The sequence below is a fragment of the Platalea leucorodia genome, assembly GCF_965183815.1.
Source record: "Platalea leucorodia genome assembly, chromosome: W".
In the NCBI taxonomy this organism is placed as follows: domain Eukaryota; kingdom Metazoa; phylum Chordata; class Aves; order Pelecaniformes; family Threskiornithidae; genus Platalea; species Platalea leucorodia.
The window spans coordinates 24864693-24887980 of record NC_138859.1 but is presented as its reverse complement, the minus strand read 5'-3'; the positions used below and the strand labels follow the sequence as shown (position 1 = coordinate 24887980).

The window sequence follows — 23288 nt, the reverse complement described above, 5'->3', positions numbered from 1 at the left end:
CTTGATATTTATGTTTTGGCATGCAATGCACTGGTGACAGTCTTCCACATAGCAGCATGTGGGATTAGAGTGGTTGCATGCATGTGCAATGGACACTGTCAGGAGCCTCCCCAGAGAAGAAATGATCCTCGTTTTGAAAAATGCAATGTTCTTTCAAAATCAGGTCAAGCCATTGCTTTTGTTCTTCCAACTGCAGAAACAGGTATATCAATATATATATATTTAAAACAATAAAAAAGAGAAGTATTCTACATTGAGATAAATTTATACTTCTGCCATAAAAACTTTAATAGCAAACAGGGGATTTTCAACACAGAACTTTGCCAAGGATCCCCACGACACACTGTCACCATTACACACAGTTTTACAGGACATTGGTCTACTTTACAATCTTATAGCTATTTTCTTTGGAGATTCCCCCCCCCTTCAATTTCCAGGAACAACTTTTGCACAGAAGCACAGTAAAACAAGTCTGTAAGGGACCTGACTCTGAAAGCTGGTGTTTCTAGCCCTCTATAGAGTATTTGCCAGTCAAACAACAACAAAAAAAGACTTGCTATTGAAAACCGTCCAACAAACATTTTGACATCTAAATCAAGTGTTTTGAATCTGCCTGGGAGCTAATCTGATTAATATGCTGTTTGCTTAGTTCACTCGGATGACAGTGTAGACACCAATTTAACGACTGCAGCCTTGACAGTGCCACCGAAATGAAGGGCTGTGAGTGAAAGCATGGGATTAGGTAACGAGCAACCCATGGCAGAATCCAACAGACCACAGAAAGCTTGACCCAATGAAACTGCCTCACTTGAAAGAAACAAAAATACAAATCCTGCTTCCAAATCCAAGTCCGCAATCTCTTTCCTCATTTACCCCGTTAAGTTAAAAGAACAATCAGGTTTGTGGTTGGTATTAACATCATACCCCATGTGTAAGGCCTCATTTTCATCAAACAAACTCTAGGTTATAAGACTATAAATACAAGGTTGCCTACAAGCCGTCAGTTCCTCACACCACAGTCTGTTGCCAGTGTGTCGGTGGCAATCTGCTTCCAAAACATTGACATTGGACTGTACACTAGCAGCAAGCTTCATTCTCCGTAAGCTTTGGGGTCCGAGGGTGCATACTGGAAGGGGTCACGTATTAACACGCAGTGCGGAGTTTCGTTTTCTGTAAGAAGACATAGCTGAGTTGGCTTGGCTGGGGCATCTCCTTCAGCCGGAGTCCATAGTGAAGAGCTGGATGTCATGCGGGTTCCAGTACAGGGCCACGGCAGAGTTGTAGACCAAGGACCAAACATAGGGGATGAAGAACTCCTCAGGCTGCTCCTCCTCCACATACTTGAACTTCAGCTCGGGGAACTTCTGCAACAAGAAACCAAAGTCCACTGAGGGAAGGTTTGCATGTCTGTTTGCAAACACGCAGCCCATGTAAACACTGAAGAAAGAAGTCTAGTGAAAAAAATAATGGAAGGAACTGAACCATTAGATCCGAAGAAAAATATTTATGGGATAAAGAGATCATGTGTAATTTCTTCTTTGAACTGAATGCTACATTGGCATATTGTATTCAACCCTGTTACCGTTGGTCACACCCGATTTGCCTGTTAACAAAGACTAAACATGTGAATCTTTTACACGACACAAAGGTCTTAAGGAAAACTGTCATTTTTAGCAGCCCCACAAAAGCCTTCTTGCTTGCGCACGTACAGACCTGTTTATTGCAGTTTTCCCTAAAAAGCATTTTGCTATTAATTGTACTCAGCTCCTTAGCAGAAGAATCCTTTGGAAAGGCCATAAGAATAAACAGTCTATGATATGTTTTCAGGAACCCAGTGTTATGGCAAACTGACTTTTTCTCTCTAATTCTCAAAGAATTTATGTACGTGCAAGTTTTCAGGAGAAAAATGCTCTTCCTCCAGGAAGCACGGTGGGAAGTCTGGCTCCATGGGTGGGTTCCTGAAGGCCACTTCCAGTTTTGCTACAGGTTCCTCTCTAGTTTTGGGTAGGTCATTACCTCTGTGCCTTGGCTTTGCCGTTGCTGAGGAACACACAGAATGACTCTAATGGCATCATTGTGGCAATTAACCCTGCAAGCTCCTCAATTGCAACGTGTCACACGTCTATCCCACTTCAGCCTCTAAGGCTGTAACCACAGGACCTGTGCACATAGACCTTATTGCCCATCCACACAGACACTTCTCCTGAAAATTACAGGCTAGACAATATCGTTTCCACAAAAGCCCTGTTTTTCAGTACCAGCTTTAAGCAAAGCACTTCCAGAATTAACACACATCAGATGTGCTAGCCTAGCCCATCCTAACATGCTGCATCCGCGATTTTCCAATTTTCTCTCATTTCTTCCCTCCCAAAGCAGTGCGTACACTGCAAACCCACTGTGTTCGCTCTCGGTAAGCGTGTGTTTTGGGGAAGAGCTGAGCCTACTTTTGTACTGTGCTCTTCAATCATTTTATCTACTTCTAAATGTTGCCTGTTTCAAGAGCTTGGCAGAGTCTCCGATAAAAGCCACACTGCAATGATCACTGGGGTAAGATAAAACATGACCCATTTTATTATTTATAAGGCTGTGGCTAAGACTAAGAATAAACTCTATGGTGTGACATGATCAGAACAAGCACAGCAATGGCTAAGAAGCCTCTTTGCCCATTAATAATGAAGGGATACCCTATCATCTTTCTTGAGCTCAGTGTCCTGTTTCCTTACGTTAGGACACAAGACCCTTCTGGTTGGAACAGCCTCCTTTGAAGGGGCACTTCTTGGCCACTTGGCTTTCAGGGTTATTTATTTAACTTTTACACACCCAGGTTATTTGTATTCTTGGAGTCAGAAAACATGGAAACTATTCTACTTCTTCCTCGTGTTGCTGCTGTTACTAGAGCAGTTTGGTGCAAAAATTGAGCCTATAATTACACCAAGCCACAAAGGTGCCACCTGCATTATGCTTTATGAGAAACGTGTCTCCATGGACAGCTTCATTCAACCACATGCTATCTCCTATGTTGGGCTCTGAGCAACCTGATCTAGTTGAAGATGTCCCTGCTCATTGCAGGGGGGAGTGGACTAGATGACCTTTAAAGGTCCCTTCCAACACAAACCATTCTATGATTGATGAGGACATCCATGTCACCTTCCAGTATGCTCCAACATTCTGGAGCTGATGCGGTTTGGCTTATGTTGGGGTCAGGTCCTTCACCACAGCTCTACTTAGCTGGACACCAATATTTAGCCTGGGAGGAACCATTTTGGCCATCAGTGTGGCTGTTATTATTGTACTTGATGACTTCGGAACATGTGGGGAGCTCATCCTTATAGCAATCAGGAAAGGAAGGAGGACAGTATTGTTTTCAGCACTATTATCTCTGTTCAAGGAACTAAGGCAGCAAAAAGATAAGGTTGTTAAAGGCACTTCTGCATCTAACTCCTGTTGAGTTCAAAGCCCAGAACCTCAAAGGTACATCAGCAAGTTTCATTTCCTGTGTCAGACATGCAGTTTGTGGTAGAGAAGCTCTCCCGTAGCCCTTTTGTGCCCTTAAACCATTTTCTACCACCTCTCTACAACCTCTCTCCCCAAGTCTCTTTTGACCAGCCTGTATAATCTTCCACATCATTTTGTTTCCTCACTCTTAGGTGTCTTGCCACCTATACTCACCCCCATCTCTAATATCCTGTCTCCTAGTCTCCCATCCCCAACTCCCTTCCACTATACCTTCATGGTCTCTCTTTAGCGTATCTATCTATTTTGTACTTGCCCAAGTTTTCTTTTTTCTCATCAGCCTTGTGAGATCCTCCTTTTCAGTAACATCCTCTATCCCTTCCCATCTTGGCTTCAAGTCCTCAAGCCATGCCTGCCTTCCCCCTCTGCCACCCCATCCCTCCTCTCAGGACACCATGATTCTTTCAGCAGGTTAAGCCTCACTCCAATCAAGCCCTCATGTAGATTTTAATTATTTTTTTTTTTTTAAACTGATATTCTACTCTATCCTCAGTGTAATCTTCCCCACTTCCCTCCTAAATGCTTCCTGACTTGTGGTCAGTGTAGACAGGAACACTTTCAGTTCAGCACTGCATCAGCAGAATGAATGGTTAAACCTCATGATTAAACCACTGCAACATTTCCTAGCAGAGAAAAGCCCTTACACAGCTGTCATTCTTCACCCCAAAGGTAGCTGCATGCCAGTACTGCAGCGTGTAGTAGTCCTTCTGGGAGGGAAGGGAAAAAAAGTGATTAAAGATGCTAATTTGAGTTGAATTAAACACAGATAACTTTTTTCACCTTCAGGGTCACAGATTATAGCTACTGTTTTTGCAGACACTCTGGGAGTCCAGAATGGTCCCACTAGTCTGGGACCATTCTGGACTCTGATGCAGCTTAACAAACATCTTAAGCTTTAAAACAGTAGGTAAAATTATATTAGAAATTCCAATAGCTACATCTGAGATGCTCAGCTCTTACTATCCCATCATCTCTCAGCTGGAAGGACAGCATAAAATAAATCAGATAGCATTCATATTTTCAGGCAGTAACAGTCATGCATTGATTTTATTATTAAGCCTTTCTTCAGACTGATCAATGTTGCCACCTATTGTGATTGTACTGTAGCAATTTAATAATCAATTTCAGATTAAAGACTGTAACTCACCGCAATCAGCCTGGATTCTCTCACATTCAACATATACCTTGAACAGTCTGCAGGTTTATCTTAGGAATGTAGACAAGGATAATGAGATTTTAAAGGAGAGATATAATACATGTTGCCATTACATACACACAATTTAAAATGTATCTTTATAAAAAGAAGGTCAGTAATGGCAGAAATGATCTTTTTCTGATGGTCCCCCTGAACAGTGGACCCAGGATAGCTCAATGCATTGCTAACAAGACATGGAGAATTTGACTTCCACGTCAGTAATTCAAACCCAACTTCTTTAGATGACTGCAATGATCCATGGCTGTGTGGTGGCCATGTTTTCTCATTCATTAAAAATGAGAAATCCTAGAAGTCCAACATGGAGAGAACTTCTGCATCAGACTCTGTCTTGCAAGATTTACTACTGTTAAGATAAAAAACTACCCATACTGTTTCACTACTAGGGTGTTCACTGAAAACAAAATTTGTTAACATTCAAAATCATCAAATTTAAGTCACCTCAAAATGTTTCTTACTTATCAGGCTGACTTTAAAACAATTTATAACAGCAAGGGTTAAACACCACATAAAAAGCTTGACCAATGCCATAAAGCTTTAAGATTTTTGACAGATGGTAATTAAAGGAATGTTTAAATTCAGCTCTGTGCTGTCTATCTCCTGCATGTTCTGCTTCCAAATGAGTGATCAGGAGCCTTCACCATGTGCTGCAGATATACAGGAGATGACACCAAATGAATGTTTCAGGAGAGCTGTAAAACAACCAGGTCAGAGGAGTCTCAGGGCACTCCCAGAAAACACCCCAGACAGCACTGGTGAGGGTTTTATCAAGGTTAACAAAATTCCCAAAGTGGCACGTCGAAGCAGCAATGTAGAAAACCATTTTCTTCTGCTTTGCTGCTGTTGTGTCCAACTTAATCCTGGAAAGGCATTTGCTCCCTAGCTGGTGACACCCAAATGAACCTGTTTTTTAGCACTTCCTGAAAAGAGGGACCACTCTAAAGCACCTTAAATGGTAGTCCTAATAATAGAGGAAAAGTCTTGGCATGGGATAAATCATCCCTTTTTTTCCTTCACAGCCCTATTCGTCCAGCTGGATGGTGTTGAAAGATGTAGAAGTTCGTTATCCACTCGCTTTGCTATTTAAGTTTTTGAACTCATTGCCCTGACATAAATGGGTCCAGTGGAGCCATTATTTGCATTTCTCTCCAGTCATTACCAGAGCAGAGACAATCCCAGCTAGTTTAAAACAAACCAACCTGAGACACTACTTGAAAACTTGAGAGCCGGAGGTAACACTAGGATTTGAACTGCACAATTTAAATACAGACACCACTTATCAGCTCTGGTGAATCAACTTACCACAGCACCCTATCTTGTTTTCTTCTGCCAGACAAAGCAGAAGTCAGATTTAGTGGTTGGGACAAGGGTATAAACTAGACAGACCAAGAACTTTGCAGACTGTCTGCACTGTCAATCATATAATTCGATGAAAAACCACAGGAAGTCTGATGAACAGATGCAGAACTGAACTGCAATAACTCCCCTACCGCAAAAATTCAACAACATTGTGTTTTTTTTTTTTTTTGCAGTTAACGATTAGGAAGATAGCATCAGGCCAGCCAACAGCACCTGGCACAGCTCCAAGCAACTCAGTGGCATTTGAGCTAGAAGACTTGAGCCATACATTAAATAAAAAATCCCCTTCCCTTCAAAAATGAACCATCAGAGCTGCTGTTAGTCTGCAGTGTCCTGTCAGTGGATGATCTCTGCTCAGATAACATAAGCAAGGGCAGATGGAGCTGCTTTAAGAGCGATGGAGTGAAGCTATGTCTTTGCTTGTTCAGTGATCAAGATGTTTGACTGGATGAAAAGCAGCTCTTATCAAAAAAAGGGGGCAGTCGCTGTGGAAAAGAAAGAAATCAAATAATTGGATTAACATAAAACTGAAGAATCCTCTTTTCCTTGAGTCCTCGGTTAGAAACACTGGTTTCCAAAACAGCAATCCAATGCGAGTCAGTATTTTCAAAAGCATGTGACTGGTTTAGGAGAAAAGTACCATTTCCAAAGGAGTCTGAACACATCTGAGAGTCAAATTCACATTAACTTTCCATCAGTCTGAAGCTTCAAAGTCTTTCTGAAAACGGGATTTGTGTGCATTTGAAAAGCTTACCACATAACCTAATGACATGCTGGCAAATTATGTGTTTCATATTGCTTCAGCTAAATATAGTAGTATTGCCTAGGGAGCATCTGCAGGATTGGACCTTATTAGCAATATACATAAAGTGGCAGAGAGAAAAAAAAAAGGGGGGGGGGGGGCTCCGATTCATAGAATCATAGAATCATAGAATCGTTAAGGTTGGAAAAGACCCTTAAGATCATCGAGTCCAACCATTAACCTAGCACTGCCAAGTCCACCACTAAACCATGTCCTCAGGCACCACATCTACCCGTCTTTTAAATACCTCCAGGGATGGAGACTCAACCACTTCCCTGGGCAGCCTGTTCCAATGCCTGACTACCCTTTTGGTGAAGAAGTTTTTCCTAATATCCAACCTAAACCTCCCCTGGCACAGCTTGAGGCCATTTCCTCTCGTCCTATCACTTGTTCAGCACCATACCAAGTCTTCATTATAAGTGTCATAATGAATATTTACCCCAGCAAGGTTTAGTTCTACAACCTGCCGTGCACCAAACATACCAACCTGTAAGGAGTTTGGGCAGAGGAAGAACATTTATATTTGTCTGCAAAATCCACAACGCCACTTTGAAATCTGGTCCCCAATATCCCAATCTGAGTCAAATTAATGGCCAATGATCTTGAAAACAACTCAACAGTCATGCCTGGTACACTGCTCATAGTACAGATATACAGGTACACATGTAAACATTGATATATTTAATCTTTATATAAATATAAGCACTTAAGTGCTTTGACAGAGCACAATTTATGGAAGAAAATTTCTTAGTACTTGTTCTAAGATACTGATAGATTGAATTTTTGCAATTATTTAATTCTTTTGGGGAGATAATGCCATTTCATCTTTCTCTGGTTCTCTTTGCATTTACAGTGCTTCTCTTTGCCTTAAGACAGAAAGTCTATGCGGCTTTGGTGAAATATCTGTATGGGCTATACCACACCTGCCTGATATCATCTTTGTCTCCTTCTCAGGCTTGAAGCACAGACAGCCCAGCAGAAGATGATGGTGGGGAGATGAAGGAAGCAAACAGGAAATCTGCTAGACTAAGCACAAGCTGCACATCTTGTTCAAAGATCTGTGTAAGGAATAGGTACAAATTTAAAGACGGAGAAGAAAACAGTGGCGTGTCAGGAGGTTTTGAAAAAGAAAACTGAAGATGACAAGAAGAGGTTCAAAACAATCTATGCACGGGCTAAATATCCCCGGTTTAAGCAATCACATGAGCTGTAGTAGAAACCAACATTTTTCTCAGGGAGTAAAATTCAATAAGTAACCCATACTCATCTAATGAGATACAATCTTCCTTGTCCAGAAAGACAGGGAAATTTATCTATAGAGAAACAACTGTTTTAGCAAGTTAGGATCATTGATATGTGATTACTGTTTTCAGATCACTCAGAGTAAAGGTTTGCACAACCGCAGCTGCAGGAAAACAAATGCTCAGGGAGCGAACAGTGAATTTGCACTGCAAGATGTGAACTACCACCAGAGAAGCAGACGTGCCTTGGGTGAGAGTTCAGCAATTATCTTTTTTTTTATGGAGTACTGAGAAGCCAGGTCAGTTTTGGGAAAAAAAAAAAAAAAAACAAACAGCTGTGCCTCAATGTTTATTGGTAAAGGCACAATGATTTAAAGAAGCTAAATATTTGCAGTAACCCTGCCAGGGTGCAAAGCTTTGCAGAGTACCACATTGCTAAAAAGAAAAAGATTTCATTTCTTTCTAGGATAGGCTGGCAAACACTGACAGCTCTAAAAGTCCTTCTAGAGAGTCAGGGATACACACTTGTTTCTTTTCCTTACAGCTAGGAAACATTGCTGATAAATGTCAATAGCTCCAAATCATGCCATAGAAATTATTTTTGTCTTCATACCGAGTCTTTAATCCGTACAAATTCCCAAAGCACTGTACAAAAGTATAAATTTGAGCTTAGGATGAGGCCAGGTACCCACTTCTGGGTCCACCTCAGAAACATCTGACTCTGGGCTACTTCTAGACAGGACAGTAAATAAACTGGATCACTGGTCAGCAGCTTCTTCAGCAAACCTGGCTGAAAATGTGCCATCTGAAGAGCTGATCACGAGAAAATCCCTTAAGCAGTTAGTTTGAGAAAATAAGGGGATCCCTGCTCAGCTTCATGGATATTGTGTCTACCTAGAGAAATTTAAGAATGGAAAAAAAAGATTAAGAAGAAGATGAAAGCCTAAAGCAGGAATCGCATATTATGCACTGCTAAGCATCATTAACCTCTACATAACATTGTATGTATTATACATAACAATTCAAGGATTTACAGTTATAATTGCAATTTGCTTGCCATGTCAGGATTGTTCTGTATACTGTGTTTTCTAGATGGATATACATCTTTTCAGAACATTTCAAAGATGACAGCTCAAAAGCTAGGAACCAGAGCGAGCTGTGACTTGCTGCCAGACCAGAGAGAGACAGGGAACTGCAACAAGAACATTACAGGGCTGTTTGCAACACTGCAGAAAATACAATACATGCTGGCTTTGCCAAATAATAAGAAAAAAAGGACTAGAGACTGATGTATGTAATTATACTTTAAGCTTGAGTATGAAGGCAAGTGTAGATGAGGTACCATCAACAAAAAAATAGAACTTTCATCCACTTCAGGGCTTAACCTGAAACAACAATAATTCTTTGAAAATACAGAGGCCTTTTAGAAGAAAGAACATAGGCATGGGATCTGGGCAAAAAATGAACCACCTCAAAATGACGATGGGCAAAAATGAGGAATGTTTTTAAAACTGAAATAAAACTAACCAAGCAAAGATTTAAACACATGGAATGAAGAAAGCTACTGGCCCAACTCACAAAAACAGTTCTAGTGCCTGACCTCGCTTGAGCACTTGCGATCCTGTTATGTACACACACTGACTACTCAGATAAATAAGTAAAATCCTTTGTGTGCTTTTGAATTCAGGGAATTAAAATCTGAAAACCAGAATACTCCCTGGAGCCATTTCTCAGTAGCATTAAAGGGCACCACTGCACAAATGGGGACAAACCTATCAACTCAGAAAACTTTTATCAATATGAAGTGGATGTATAAGTCTTCCTACCATGGGATTTGCAGAAAATGCACATTTCATAACAGCAGACCCTATTTTTACCAGTACTAAGGAAGGTGCAAGTGAGTTTAAGCCCTGGCTTCTTGCATTTCAGCTTGCAAACCATCCTTCTCTAGAATAATGCGCAAAGCTTTACACAGCAGTAAAAACCAGTTTGTTTGCAGCAAACATTTTTGTTAAAACTGGAATGCATTTAGAAATCACTCATTCACTGCCAACTTTATATAGAAGATTTGTATAGTTGCTAAGAAAAGGTTACAAGATTAGGAGTAGATTTTGGACACTTTACTCTGCTACAACTCACAATTAAGTCAATGATGCTTTAGTAGTACCCTCAAAGAAGGGCTTGGACATCCAGGAATTTCGTAAGTCTCAGAATTAAACTGTGCAACCTTATAAAGACTTCCCAAACCCCAAAATACCATTCTCCCCCCAAACAAAGCAGACTGAAGGCTGAATTTTTTCTTTCCAGAATTTTATGAATGAGACAGTTGAAAATCTGCCACTTTTCAAGTATGCTAAATGTAAACTTTAAACAAAGAAATTGGCTTTAATAACTCAGTTGGGAACCTCTCACTTACTTTTACATATTATGTAAATCAAGAGGGGGGGGAAAATCAACTCTTTGAAGGTCTCAAATTGGGCAAAAATTTAAGTTGTCCTAAATCCTTATGTGCACCGTTTGGATCACTCTGCCAAAGACAGAAAATATTAAGTTTAGCAAGCAAGTGAAGGCAGGGGAAGATCGGTTATGCACAGTCAACCAGCAGATCTGTGAGAAGTTGAGATGCTTGGCCACTCCAGAGAAAGCTCACAGTGCCTTCAGAGCCCCAGCATCACCTGGTCAGTGGGGAAACCCTTATATAAAACAAAAAGGGCTTTTTATGGTTCAGGACTTGCCAAAGATCAAAAGAATTCCTCCCATACAATTTGATTATTTGCAACAACATGGAGGAACTCAAAGGAGGGTAAAATAGGGGTGAGAAAGGCAAAGTCTCCCCTTGGTAAAGACAGCAGAGAATTAACTCGTGTATCTGGGCTACAAAGTCTGCTCCAACTTCTGGATAAAAATTATGGATCTGTATTCCCTTCACCAACCATTTTTTAAAGCAAAAACACTATAAATACCAACCAATATTCCAGTTTTCACATCAGAGACAACTATCTGCTAATTATTCTCTGAAAAGTGAATTGCGCGCTTTTAGTCTAATTGATATAATTTATTAAAATTTAACAGTGAAGAAAAACTCCCCTGAAAAGTTTTAAAATGGCCCATGAAGCATATGAACAGTGGAGGGTTTGGAGAAAATAATCTTGCTGAATAATGAATATATACTAATATGTGTAGCTATATACTCAAAGACATGGTGAATCTACTCTACACACATCTTAGAGCCAACTATCTATTTTAAATTTCTAGCCGTGAGTGCTACTGTTTAAGTCACAGCAGCTGTTTTGATTTTGATAGCAGACTAGTCTAAAACACGAGGAATGTGTTTGTGCTCCAGATAACATCACTGACGATTGCTCCACCTAGGCTAATGTACCATCCCATTGTCCTAAAACAAACCCCAGATAAACCTCTCACTGCTGCCTGACCTCTTCCGCTCCCACCAAAAACCCAGCAGTTGTGCAAAAAAAACTCTTGCCATGGTGTGTGCCATGCAATCAGCAATGCAAAATGAGCCCAGGATGTTTGCTACAAGTGTAGCAATGAAGGAAACTGTTAAGCTTCAAGAACATGACCCACATTTTTGTGTTTCAGTAAGGCACCGAGGCAAGCACTCTGTCTTGCTGCAAGAGGGACTCACCTCGGGAGCCCTGTCTGGATGATGTACAAACTCTGACCCAGCTTCCTAATATGTAAATATTACCATTTTATCACTTTTTCATAAGAATTATCGTGCCCAGGGTTAGATTTTTCTTCCCCCATCCTGGGAAAGGAGCTGGAAATTTCACTGTTCATCTTTACAGACTCAGTCCCACCTTGCACTTGCTGGTGGAGAGTTGGCGACTGCCTATGAAGTCTCTAGCACTGATTTTCATCTCCTTGCTCTTCAGGCTCTGAGATGGGAAGGAAGGGACTGAAGTATGCTGACAGCATAAACCACACTAATTTCATAGTTAAAGGATTTTTCCTTTTGGAAACTACCTATATGAGCCCTCTCTGCTGCCCTAATACAGGATTATCCAGTTGAAGCACAGAGGCAGAGGATCAAGAGGTCAAAACGCTGTTTTCACCCACCTGCTTCTTTCAACCAAAAGTCAGAGTTACTACAATGTTACAGTTGTTTGTTTTCTCATTTAGTTGCGTAGAACATATTCCCCCAACACAAAAGGTGGCAGGAGAAGAGCAGAGTGATTCAGTTTGCATATTTTTCCAGTGATGAGGTCCCAGACATGCTTTCACTGGAAATTGGTGCAATGCTGCAGCAGCATCCAAAACATCCCACCAAGCCAAAAAGAACATTACTTTGGACAACTGGGATCAAGCTCCTCTCCATTATCACTGTACAGGGGTCCAAAACACCACCTAGACTTTGGCTTTGTGCATCAATCAGGGAAATGAGACCCCTCTCCCCGCTGAGTTTAACACCTTCGATTTGCCTCCTGGAGGCTGACATTTACAACCCATTTCCTCACGCAGAGGGCTCCTTGCAGCTCATTTGACGAGGTCTGACTTTTACATTTACAGCAGCCACAAAGACGAAGCCTGAGCCCACATCCTCCTCCGGTCCCTCCCACCCAGCACGGTGGCGGGGTGGCATGCCAAGCCCAAACATCCTTCCCCCTGCCGAGTACCCATGGAGGAAGACCTCCTTTTGATTTTGTACTTTTTAATCTGAGGGAGCCAGGCCTGTAAATATTACAAAAAATGATAACAATGACTTAAGAACAAAGATAGACTCGCTGTCACCAACTGTTAACTCTCAGATCAGGGCAGCCTAGGAAGTGGACCCTTATCTGCCTGAGGTTCAGGACATGCTGACTAACACCCCTATTGAGTCTGCAGACCTTTGACTCCCTAATCTCCCAGAACTAGAAAATGTACACCCCGATGGACATACCCCCTTTTTAAGTATTTCAAGCCTCAACAAACAGACAAATCATGCCATGAGATGAGCAGCACTGCCTTGCTACATGCAGGAAATCCAATTTATTTGTCTTGAGAAGCAAAATGTGGAGTGACAGTAAAACCTCTCCAGTCATAGCACGCGGTATCAGACTGCAGCCTTATCTCTGCTGGGACCGCGAAGCAAGGAATCGGTGCCAAATGTGGACGTTTACACTCTTTATTTTGCGTATGTGGACTTCACAGCTTTTTTTTTTTTTTTTTTATTTGCCCTAATGCTGAGTGTCCTGTGAAGACAGACCCAAGCCAGGGGCTTTTAAGTTGACCTCAACATATAACCAGGGTTCTTAAATGGATTTTTAGGTTGTTCATTCTATTCTATATTCTATTCTATTCATGAAGGACATGAAGGTTGTAATAGCATGTTCAAATTAGCTACTGGAAACAAGCCTTTATCAATGATAGAGGCAAGCAGTGTGTAGGAGGGAGAAAGGGATAGCTACTAATGAGTAGGACAAGGATTCCTTCAAGGTGGAGGACATCTTTATGAGTCTTGAAGCTGGGCAACTGAATCTCCTTGATTGGCTAAGTATGGGGAGTCAGGAGCTGACTGCATCCAAAAAGTGATCTGTATGCTTGGTGTCCTCCTGAAGCCACCAGTTTAAAAAGCAGCACTCTCCTATAGTGAAACTGCTTTTTTTTAATGCAAACAATCACCTCAATCTGAAAAAGGGCCTCAAGTGAGCTTCTCTTTCAATAAAGCATGAAAATTACTTGTGTTTTCTGTTTTACTATGCTTTAGATGCAGTATTTCCAGATTTGTTTGCCTTCACCGACCTTAACTGTATTAAGACCTCCTATTCTGCTAAAGACTATCTCTAGGACATGAATCAAACAGTTCTAGAGAACTCCCCACCTCAGGCTGGGGAATTTTAAAAGTCATTTATTCATAAATGCTATTATGTCCCTTTGTTATCGAACAGATCTGCCCCCTTCCTCCCTGTGCATTCAGGTCTAGATTGTTTACCCTGGTGACAACAATCGGTCTTTGCTGGTCTTAGCACAGGAGGACGGAGCTTGGCAAAACCTGATGGGACAGATAAGCACGAGGAATTCAAATAAAGTTTTTCTGCCTGACTCTGAGCTCAGAGCTACAGGCACCACTTGAATCTCACGTGTCTCACATTAAGGACAACACAGAAGTTTAAGGGCTGTGCTCTTCTCCCACTCTACTCCATAGATACAAAATTTCCTGCTCTATTTTGGAGCTGCCAGTTGCTCATACCATCTAGTAGATCTTCCTTCAGTGAGCTATCTAAGTCTCTGGTTTCCTATCTGTAAAAAACAATCTTTGCTAGGGTTTTTGATACCTAACACGCTGTGGCAAAGGAAAGGAAATCTTCCTCCTGGAGCTTCTGGATGCTGCTGCAGCATTACCAAGCTGGGAAATTCTCACCCCACTGCTATACTGTCCATCCTCAAGCCAAACTCAGCTCACGAGCCACAGGATGATTGCTCTCCCCCACAGCTTTTGTGACAAAGAACTAGTATAAATTACCTAGCTGGCATGCAAGGAGTAAACGCAATGTATGTCCCGCAGGACTCCCCATCTTTCCTCATCTCCTGTGCTCTAAGAGCCCATGGTGGCTGGAAACACTTAGCACCTACCTGGAGTGCTAGTATGGTCATTAAGTGCAAGGAGAAAAGCTGGGTAGAAGAGAGTATAGTAGGGTTTGTTAGGGTAAGGAGTCAACATGAGAACATGGTCAAGAAAAAACACTCCTTGTTTGCAAGCTCAACAGATTGTGGGTTGAGTGTTACAACCTTAGGAACCATAAACCCAGCCTAAATCCACATGGATTCAAGATTCAATGCAATCATCTGATACTACATAACAAATACAGCTACAGGAAAGGCATGGTGACCTAAACCAGCTGCCCTCTAAATCCTAACAGCAGAGTCCTCAGCAGTGATGCTGATAAACGTGAGAAATCCCCTGCTTGGCCAGGAAAAAGCCATCTACATCACAAATCATCCTAAGCAGGAACAGAGAGCCTGTAAATCAACTGGAGAGAAGCATTGCAACTTGTAGCAAAGGTTGTGACAAAATTAAACTCAATATGGGAATGCAGCTGAGGCAGCCATCAGCTGACAAAGTACATTTCTTCCTCATTCTCACTTCTTGGTGTAGTTGCTGTAAACATTCAAGACATTTCTCTAATTTATGCATTTAATTAAAAGATATCTATAACATTCATGCTGTTTACATTTAACCCAACACTGCAATGAAAGCTGTAATTTTGTCTGGGATTTATATTCTGTACTCAAATTTATTCTGATTCCTTGATTTAAACATACACACAGAAGTGAAAATGTGACAAATCATGAAAATAGAAAAGATTATACTCCATTAACTAGTTCATCTGTCAACCAGTGCAGAAATCTTCTGAGGACTGTTTTTCTCAATCTGCCACATGTTATGGAAACTTAATTTAAAAGGCTAATTCAGAAAAGACAGCTAAACCTTTAAAGTGGAAGAGCAATTGGACCAGTATAATTGGAAGTTGGTTACATGATTTTTTTTTTTCCTCCATCTTGTATTCAGTTTTTCATAACTCGCCAAATCTTGCACCTTCTGGGATAAAATTGTTGGCCTCTGCCACATTATTTTATAATTTCTTTTAAAAAGAGATTAATCCTTTTTTTTTTTTTAAATGGAATAAGAAAAAATGTGGGGTTTTTTTTAATCAAAAAAAGTAATAAATTAATTTTAAATTCATCTTTTTTTCCTTTTCAGGTACCCTGCCTATACAAAAAGTTTGCAGTAGAAAATGAACACATGGGTTGGAAATAGCTCTCAACTGAGGAGAAAAAAAAATGTCAGAGCGTTTCAGAGTAATTTTACTTTGCTTTGACCAAAGTTGAAAGATATTTGGAAGCAACACGTCATGCACACGCAGTGCATTTGGCACTGGACTTTTCATTAGACTCACAACATATGCAACTAAGTAAGGGAAGGCTGCAAAACACATGCGAAGCAGATTTAGTCACAGCGAAAAACGTAATAAAAGTATAGGGTGGCTTTATAGGGTACGGAGAAGGAGGAGGAGGGAAACTTGGGAGATGTTATTTAGCTTGAGCAAATGTATAGCTCCTAAGTTAATAGGGGATGGGCTCTTGCTCGGAGCCCTCCCGTAAGATGTACTGGACTGCTCATGAGCGCTGGGCTCCTGCCAAGCTGCTGTGAAGCCAGCAAAGCTCTGCAGCTCTGGGCAGGGAAGCTCCTCTCTGCTTTCTTTCAAAAAGGTTAACAGAGTTCAAATTATGTGGCAGGTGAGCGGTTAGCAGAATGGAAGTAGCTTTGAGAAACGTACACATGGTAAACATTGTTTACCAGTGTCAGAGATCTGTTACTATGGGAAGCGACTTGGAAAGTCTCACCCTGCCTTCCCATCTCATTTTTTCAGTGCTTTCTTTCTGCCTTGATATTTTATATTTCTTTCTTGTAGTAGCTTCCTTAAACCAATGAAATCAGCCAATTTAATGTAGCTGGTGACAAACAACCAGATACACAAAGATAGACTGTTTCATGTCAGAATCTGTGTAAAGTTTAAATTCTTCTGCTCAAAGTCTCTACATGTGCCCTTCCTTCCTATAAAGTAAGAGAACGACCCCATCTCTATATGTGCCACTGAAAAATTAAATTTAGGGAATATTTCTTTACTTTTAAATTGCACAGCTAAATCAAAGTAGATGCACTGACAGGCAATGCGGTGTTGCAAGAGCTCACATGGAAAAATCAGATTCTGTTGCTACACTCACTTCCAGTCCCATTGGGTATTTCACAGTGCAATGAAAGGCCAAGACCAGACTTCAGTTGTGCATAAAGAAATATTTGATTGATCTCTTTTGGCAATCCACGCTCCTTTTAGTGACTGGAGTTTGTATGTCATCTCCTGACCCTTCCCCTCCACAAAGTTTGCAGAGCACCTATCATCAGGCCCCCCATTTATCACCACTGGCAATGCCTTGTGCAGGGATGCTCTGCCATCCAGAGAGCAGCAGGAAGGAAAACATCCCTCATCCTGGGTGACAGTAGGAAAATGCCACCACTTACCACTTTTTTCTCCTCCAAAACAATATTCCTAACAGTGCTGGTTCCTGCTCATCACTGCAAAACAGCCTCCTTCTGGGTAAGAACTGGTTGGGGCATCTTTCACCAGACATGAAAAGAAGATGCTGAAGGGCCCCTCTCATGCTGACTATGCCACCAGTAGAGCACAACCAGACTCTTCTGATTCAAGGAAGATCGTTGCAATGGACTTCCCTTGTGTCCATTACAGAAATATTTTTCTGCTCCCTACAGGATGCATAAAGAATCACATATTTATTTCTTAAGATTCATATTTAGATACCTGGATATTTTTATACAACAGCAATTTTGTATCTGTTGCTCTATTTCAAGAGAAAAGGCAAATGTTAACCAGCCCCCACGAGAGTACCACTGCCGCTTCTTCCTTATCATTTGTTATACTTTCCTTCATACTCCCTTCCTAATTTTTATCACCAGGGGCAAAAGGATGCTAACTAAATCCTTAGCAAATGCTGAACAGCCAATTCTATGCTCCTGAGTGCTGCTCTTTCCCAGGCTACTTGTCGAACAGCTCTTTCACCCCCTTTTTTTTTTTTTGTTATGAACTTTAACCACAAACACGAATAAACAACTTTATTATCTTCAAGGACGCTTTCCATAGAGCACAAGAGCTCTCGATCCCCAGGTGCAGGAAATCGGGCAAGGAAGGGAAGAGGCTGGCATGGCTGAGCCATGACCTGTGGGTCAAACTAAAGGGCAAGAAGAGAATGCACAGGCAGTGGAAGAAGGGACTGGCATCTTGGGAAGAGTACAGGGACACTGCCTGGTTGTGTAAGGATGGGATCAGGAAGGCCAAGGCTCGGCTGGAGCTGAACCTGGCGAGGGACGCAAAGAATAATAAGAAGGGCTTCTACAGGTACGTCAACCAGAAAAGGAAGGTTAAGGAAAGCGTACCCCCTCTGATGAGCAGAAGTGGCGAGCTGGTAACAACAGATGAGGAGAAGGCTGAGGTACTCAACAACTTTTTTGCCTCAGTCTTCACTGGCAACCTCTCTCCTCACACCTCCCGAGTCAATGGGCCATTTGACGGGGATCAGGGGGGCAGAGGTCCTCCCACTGTAAGAGAAGATCAGGTTCGTGACCACCTGAGGAACTTGAACATACATAAGTCTATGGGTCCCAATGAGATGCATCCCAGAGTCCTGAGGGAATGGGCTGATGTAGTTGCCAAGCCACTCTCCATGATATTTGAAAAGTCATGGCAGTCAGGTGAAGTCCCCGGGGACTGGAAAAAGAGAAACATTGCACCCATTTTTAAAAAGGGTAGAAAGGAGGACCCTGGGAACTACCGACCTGTCAGCCTCACCTCTGTGCCTGGGAAGATCATGGAACAGATCCTCCTAGAAGCTATGCTAAGGCACATGGAGGACAGGGAGGTGATTCGGGACAGCCAGCATGGCTTCACCAAGGGCAAGTCCTGCCTGACCAACCTAGTGGCCTTCTATGATGGAGGGACTGCATCAGTGGACAAGGGAAGAGCTACGCATGTCATCTATCTGGACTTCTGTAAGGCCTTTGACACGGTCCCCCACAATATCCTTCTCTCTAAATTGGAAGGATATGGATTTCATGGGTGGACTGTTCGGCGGATAGCAAACTGGCCGGATGGTTGCATCCAGAGGGTAGTGGTCAACAGCTCAATGTCCAGATGGAGAACAGTGATGAGTGGTGTCCCTCAGGGGTCTGTACTGGGGCCAGTGCTGTTTAATATCTTCATCAATGACATAGACAGCGGGATCGAGTGCACTCTCAGCAAGTTTGCAGATGACACCAAGCTGAGCGGTGCAGTCGACACGCCTGAGGGACGGGATGCCATCCAGAGGGACCTGGACACGCTTGAGAAGTGGGCCTATGTGAACCTCATGAGGTTCAACAAGGCCAAGTGCAAGGTCCTGCACCTGGGTCGGGGCAATCCCTGGTATCAATACAGGCTGGGGGATGAAGGGGTTGAGAGCAGCCCTGCCGAGAAGGACTTGGGGGTACTGACAGATGAAAAGCTGGACATGAGCCAGCAATGTGCTCTCACAGCCCAGAAAGCCAACCATATCCTGGGCTGCATCAAAAGAAGCGTGGCCAGCAGGTCGAGGGAGGTGATTCTGCCCCTCTACTCTGCTCTGGTGAGACCCCACCTGGAGTACTGCATCCAGCTCTGGGGTCCTCAGCACAGGAAGGACATGGACCTGTTGGAGCGGGTCCAGGGGAGGCCACAAAACTGATCAGAGGGATGGAATACCTCTCCTATGAGGAAAGGCTGAGAGAGTTGGGGTTGTTCAGCCTGGAGAAGAGAAGGCTGCGGGGAGACCTTATTGCAGCCTTTCAGTACTTAAAGGGGGCTTATAAGAAAGATGGGGATAGTCTTTTTAGCAAGGCCTGCTGCATCAGGACAAGGGGTAATGGTTTTAAACTAAAGGAGGGTAGATTTAGACTAAACACAAGGAAAGAATTTTTCACGATGAGGGTAGTGAAACACTGGAACGGGTTGCCCAGAGAGGTGGTAGATGCCCCATCCCTGGAAACATTCAAGGCCAGGCTGGATGGGGCTCTGAGCAACCTGATCTAGTTGCAGATGTCCCTGCTCCTTGCAGGGGGGGTTGGACTAGATGACCTTTAAAGGTCCCTTCCATCCCAAAGCATTCTATGATTCTATGATTATTATCTGGCCACATGATGCATTTGAAAATCCTGATAACCAACCCTCCACCTTCTCCTGTTCTGCCCAGACCCCAGCTCTGCTCCTGTTCAGGTTAAAAGGAATTCTTAACTTTACAACATCGATAGTTTCCCGATGGCCTAATCCTGGGTCAGAAAGAAAAAAACCAAACCTTTAATAACTGTTGCTATAGGACACTATTCCATCTTCTAAAGCCTGTGCATGTAACTGCATGAATTCTCATCTGTTGTCTTAACGAGAAGCAGTTAATCACAATCCACAAGCTGCCACAGGCAAGGCTGAGACATTAATCAGCTCAGCTGGGTATGGGGCTATAACTGCAGTTACAGTTCTGCGTAGCAGTGAAGGGACTAAACCCAGGTGACGACAGAGTTAAGACAACCACAGGAGAAACACACGGGGGAACAGCAAAACTCTTGCACTGCTGATCACCCTGCTCCTAGAAGGGTTTATTTTCCCTTTTACATTTTTCTTGGTTTGAAGAATTAGTCTCAGAATCACTAACAATGTATATTATTAATATAATATTATTATATTTGTATTTATACAATTAAATTGTTGTTATTACCTAGTACATTCTGTGGAAAGGACTTTGTCATCTGAACATTTCAGTTCATTCTCAAAACTGGTTTTGGATAACCAAAACACTGTCCAGACTTCTGTGGAAGGCTGACCTGCATAACAATATTATTGAATAGCTCTTCTGAAACAGCTAGGATAACTCCAAAGTAAGGTGATTTCATTCCAGTATAATTGTTCAGCTTTGTGAAGATAGTAATTACTTTGGAATGAAGTGACTGAATCCAGAATGCAGCTCCCAGAAGGTAACTGCAAGAGTTTTCAGGGATGGAGGGGACAGACGTTAAGCCTCCATGTAAATATTAGTCTCCATGCAGACAACAGCTTGGGAATAGGAATGTCTTGTGCTAGCCCACCCTTCATCTTCATCTTGGCCAATGCACCTCATTCCCGAACCGCACAATCACTGTTACTCAAGTCACTCACCCAAGGCACCACCCTCTCAAGCTACCTTGTCTTGCTGTGCAACACCCAGCTCTTGCTGCATTCCTTCATTCCTTGCCAGGGAAGGTCATGGAACAGATCATCCTGAGTGCCATTATGCGGCACGTGTGGGACAACCAGGGGATCGGGCTCAGCCAGCGTGGGTTTATGAAAGGGAGGTCCTGCTTCACTAACCTGGTCTCCTCCTATGACAAGGTGACCCTCTTAGTGGATGAGGGGAAGGCTGTGGATGTTGTCTACTTGGACTTTAGTAAGGTCTTTGACACAGTCTCCCACAGCATTCTCCTGGAGAAGCTGGCTGCTCACGGCTTGGATAAGGGCACTCTGCGCTGGGTTAAAAACTGGCTGGATGGCCGAGCCCAGAGAGTGGTGGTTAACGGAGTCAAATCCACTTGGCGGCCAGTCACGAGTGGTGTTCCCCAGGACTCAGTATTGGGGCCAGTTTTGTTTAATATCTTTATCCATGATCTGGATAAGGGAATCGAGTGCACCCTCAGGAAGTTTGCAGATGACACCAAGGTGGGGGGAAGTGTTGATCTGCCTGAAGGTAGGAAGGCCCTACAGAGGGACCTGGACAGGCTGGATCGATGGGCCGAGGCCAATTGTATGAGGTTCAACAAGGCTAAGTGCTGGGTCCTGCACTTGGGTCACAACAACCCCATGCAACGCTACAGGCTGGGGGAGGAATGGCTGGAGAGCTGCCTGGCAGAAAAGGACCTGGGGGTGTTGGTTGACAGCTGCCTGAACATGAGCCAGCAGTGTGCCCAGGTGGCCAAGAGGGCCAATGGCATCCTGGCTTGTATCAGGAATAGTGTGGCCAGCAGGACCAGGGAGGTGATAGTGCCCCTGTACTTGGCCCTGGTGAGGCCGCACCTCGAGTACTGTGTTCAGTTTTGGGCCCCTCACTACAAGAAGGACATTGAGATGGAGGAGTGTGTCCAGAGAAGGGCAACGAAGCTGGTGAAGGGTCTAGAGCACAAGTCTTATGACGAGCAGCTGAGGGAGCTGGGGTGGTTTAGTCTGGAGAAGAGGAGGCTGAGGGGAGACCTTATTGCTCTCTACAACTACCTGAAAGGGGGTTGTAGCGAGGTGGGGGTTGGTCTCTTCTCCCAGGTAACAAGCAACAGGATGAGACGAAATGGGCTCAAGTTGTGCCTGGGGAGATTTAGATTGGATATTAGGAAAAATTTCTTCACGGAGAGAGTAGTTAGGCATTGGAACAGACTGCCCAGGGAAGTGGTGCAATGACAGTCCCTGGAAGTGTTCAAAAAACGTGTGGATGTGGTGCTTAGGGACATGGTTTAGAGGTGGACCTGGCAGTTAGGTTAACGGTTGGACTCGATCTCAGAGGTCCTTTCCAACCTTAATGATTCTGCGATTCATCTCTGGATGAAATTTGCTTCTCTGGATTCCAGTAAGATAAATAAAGCCCTACATATAAACAGGATGCAGCTTTCCTAGAGAACTGTGATCAAACTACTAGTAGGATGTAAAGGAGATAATAAAAATACATAAAATATTGGATTTAAAAACTACAACTGCCACCATAATCCTGAAGCCAATGAAAGCCTCGCCAATGCTTCTGAAAACCCTACATGTAAGGTTTTCCTACGTTATATTTGCATTTATACAATTCAATTGTTATTATTACCTATTACTCCAAATTAGTCTGTTTTCAGCCAGTCATTTACCTTGTAGGTATTACAGAAAATGAAGATCTTACTCAAGAAAGAAACTGGATTAAACTGTTTGGAGCTTCCCCTGCTGATAGTAACGGTCTTTTTGGGACCATGGCAGGTTCACTGATTTTTCAACATATAAAGCAAGTGTTAGTTCCACTTTGGCCTTGACCATCAATAGTCTTTTATTGATAAACTTGAGGGATCTCCAAGTGTGTACAGCCCTTAGCAATCTTCTGGCTTCCCTGGTTCAGAAGGGAAAGGACCAATGTTCTCAGATTCTCAGTAGTGTATTTGGTATGCTATTTTAAAATGTCTGAGCTTTTTTTTAAGGAAAAATCATATTTATACTACTAAACCACAATTTTTTTTAAAAGCAAGGAATGCTAAATTTGTAATATTTTTAAGTTAACTTCAGCTGTAGACACAGCTCTGAAAGCATCTGATTTTTATGAGTCTCAGTTACGTCAGCAATGAGGCCAAGTCATCTACTTATCTTCTTCTGAAATGGCTTAGCCTTGCAGGATACAGGCTGCGAACGGGGTCCCTCGCTGGCATCAGCCACACGCTGATCCCACGATACCAGCTGGGTCTCAGTGATGATGAGACTTACATAGCGCTTTCATAGGTTGCAGACAAGCTGTTTTCAGCAACTTTTTGTTTACGGACAAAGGATCCAAAATTGTAACAAAGCTAAATGAGCTCTAAATATTTTCGCAGTGATCC

The 23288-nt window shown here is 42.7% G+C and overlaps 1 pseudogene across 1 annotated transcript in view; it reads right to left on the bottom strand.

Moving 5' to 3' along the window:
* Nucleotides 1–1214: 1214 nt before the first annotated feature.
* The window catches only part of LOC309601526 (dymeclin-like), a 233992-nt pseudogene continuing 211918 nt past the window's right edge, over nt 1215–23288 (bottom strand). Inside the window, exon 18 of the transcript in view lies at nt 1215–1364. The product of the transcript in view is annotated as a dymeclin-like (transcript). The remainder of the gene's footprint in view (nt 1365–23288) is intronic.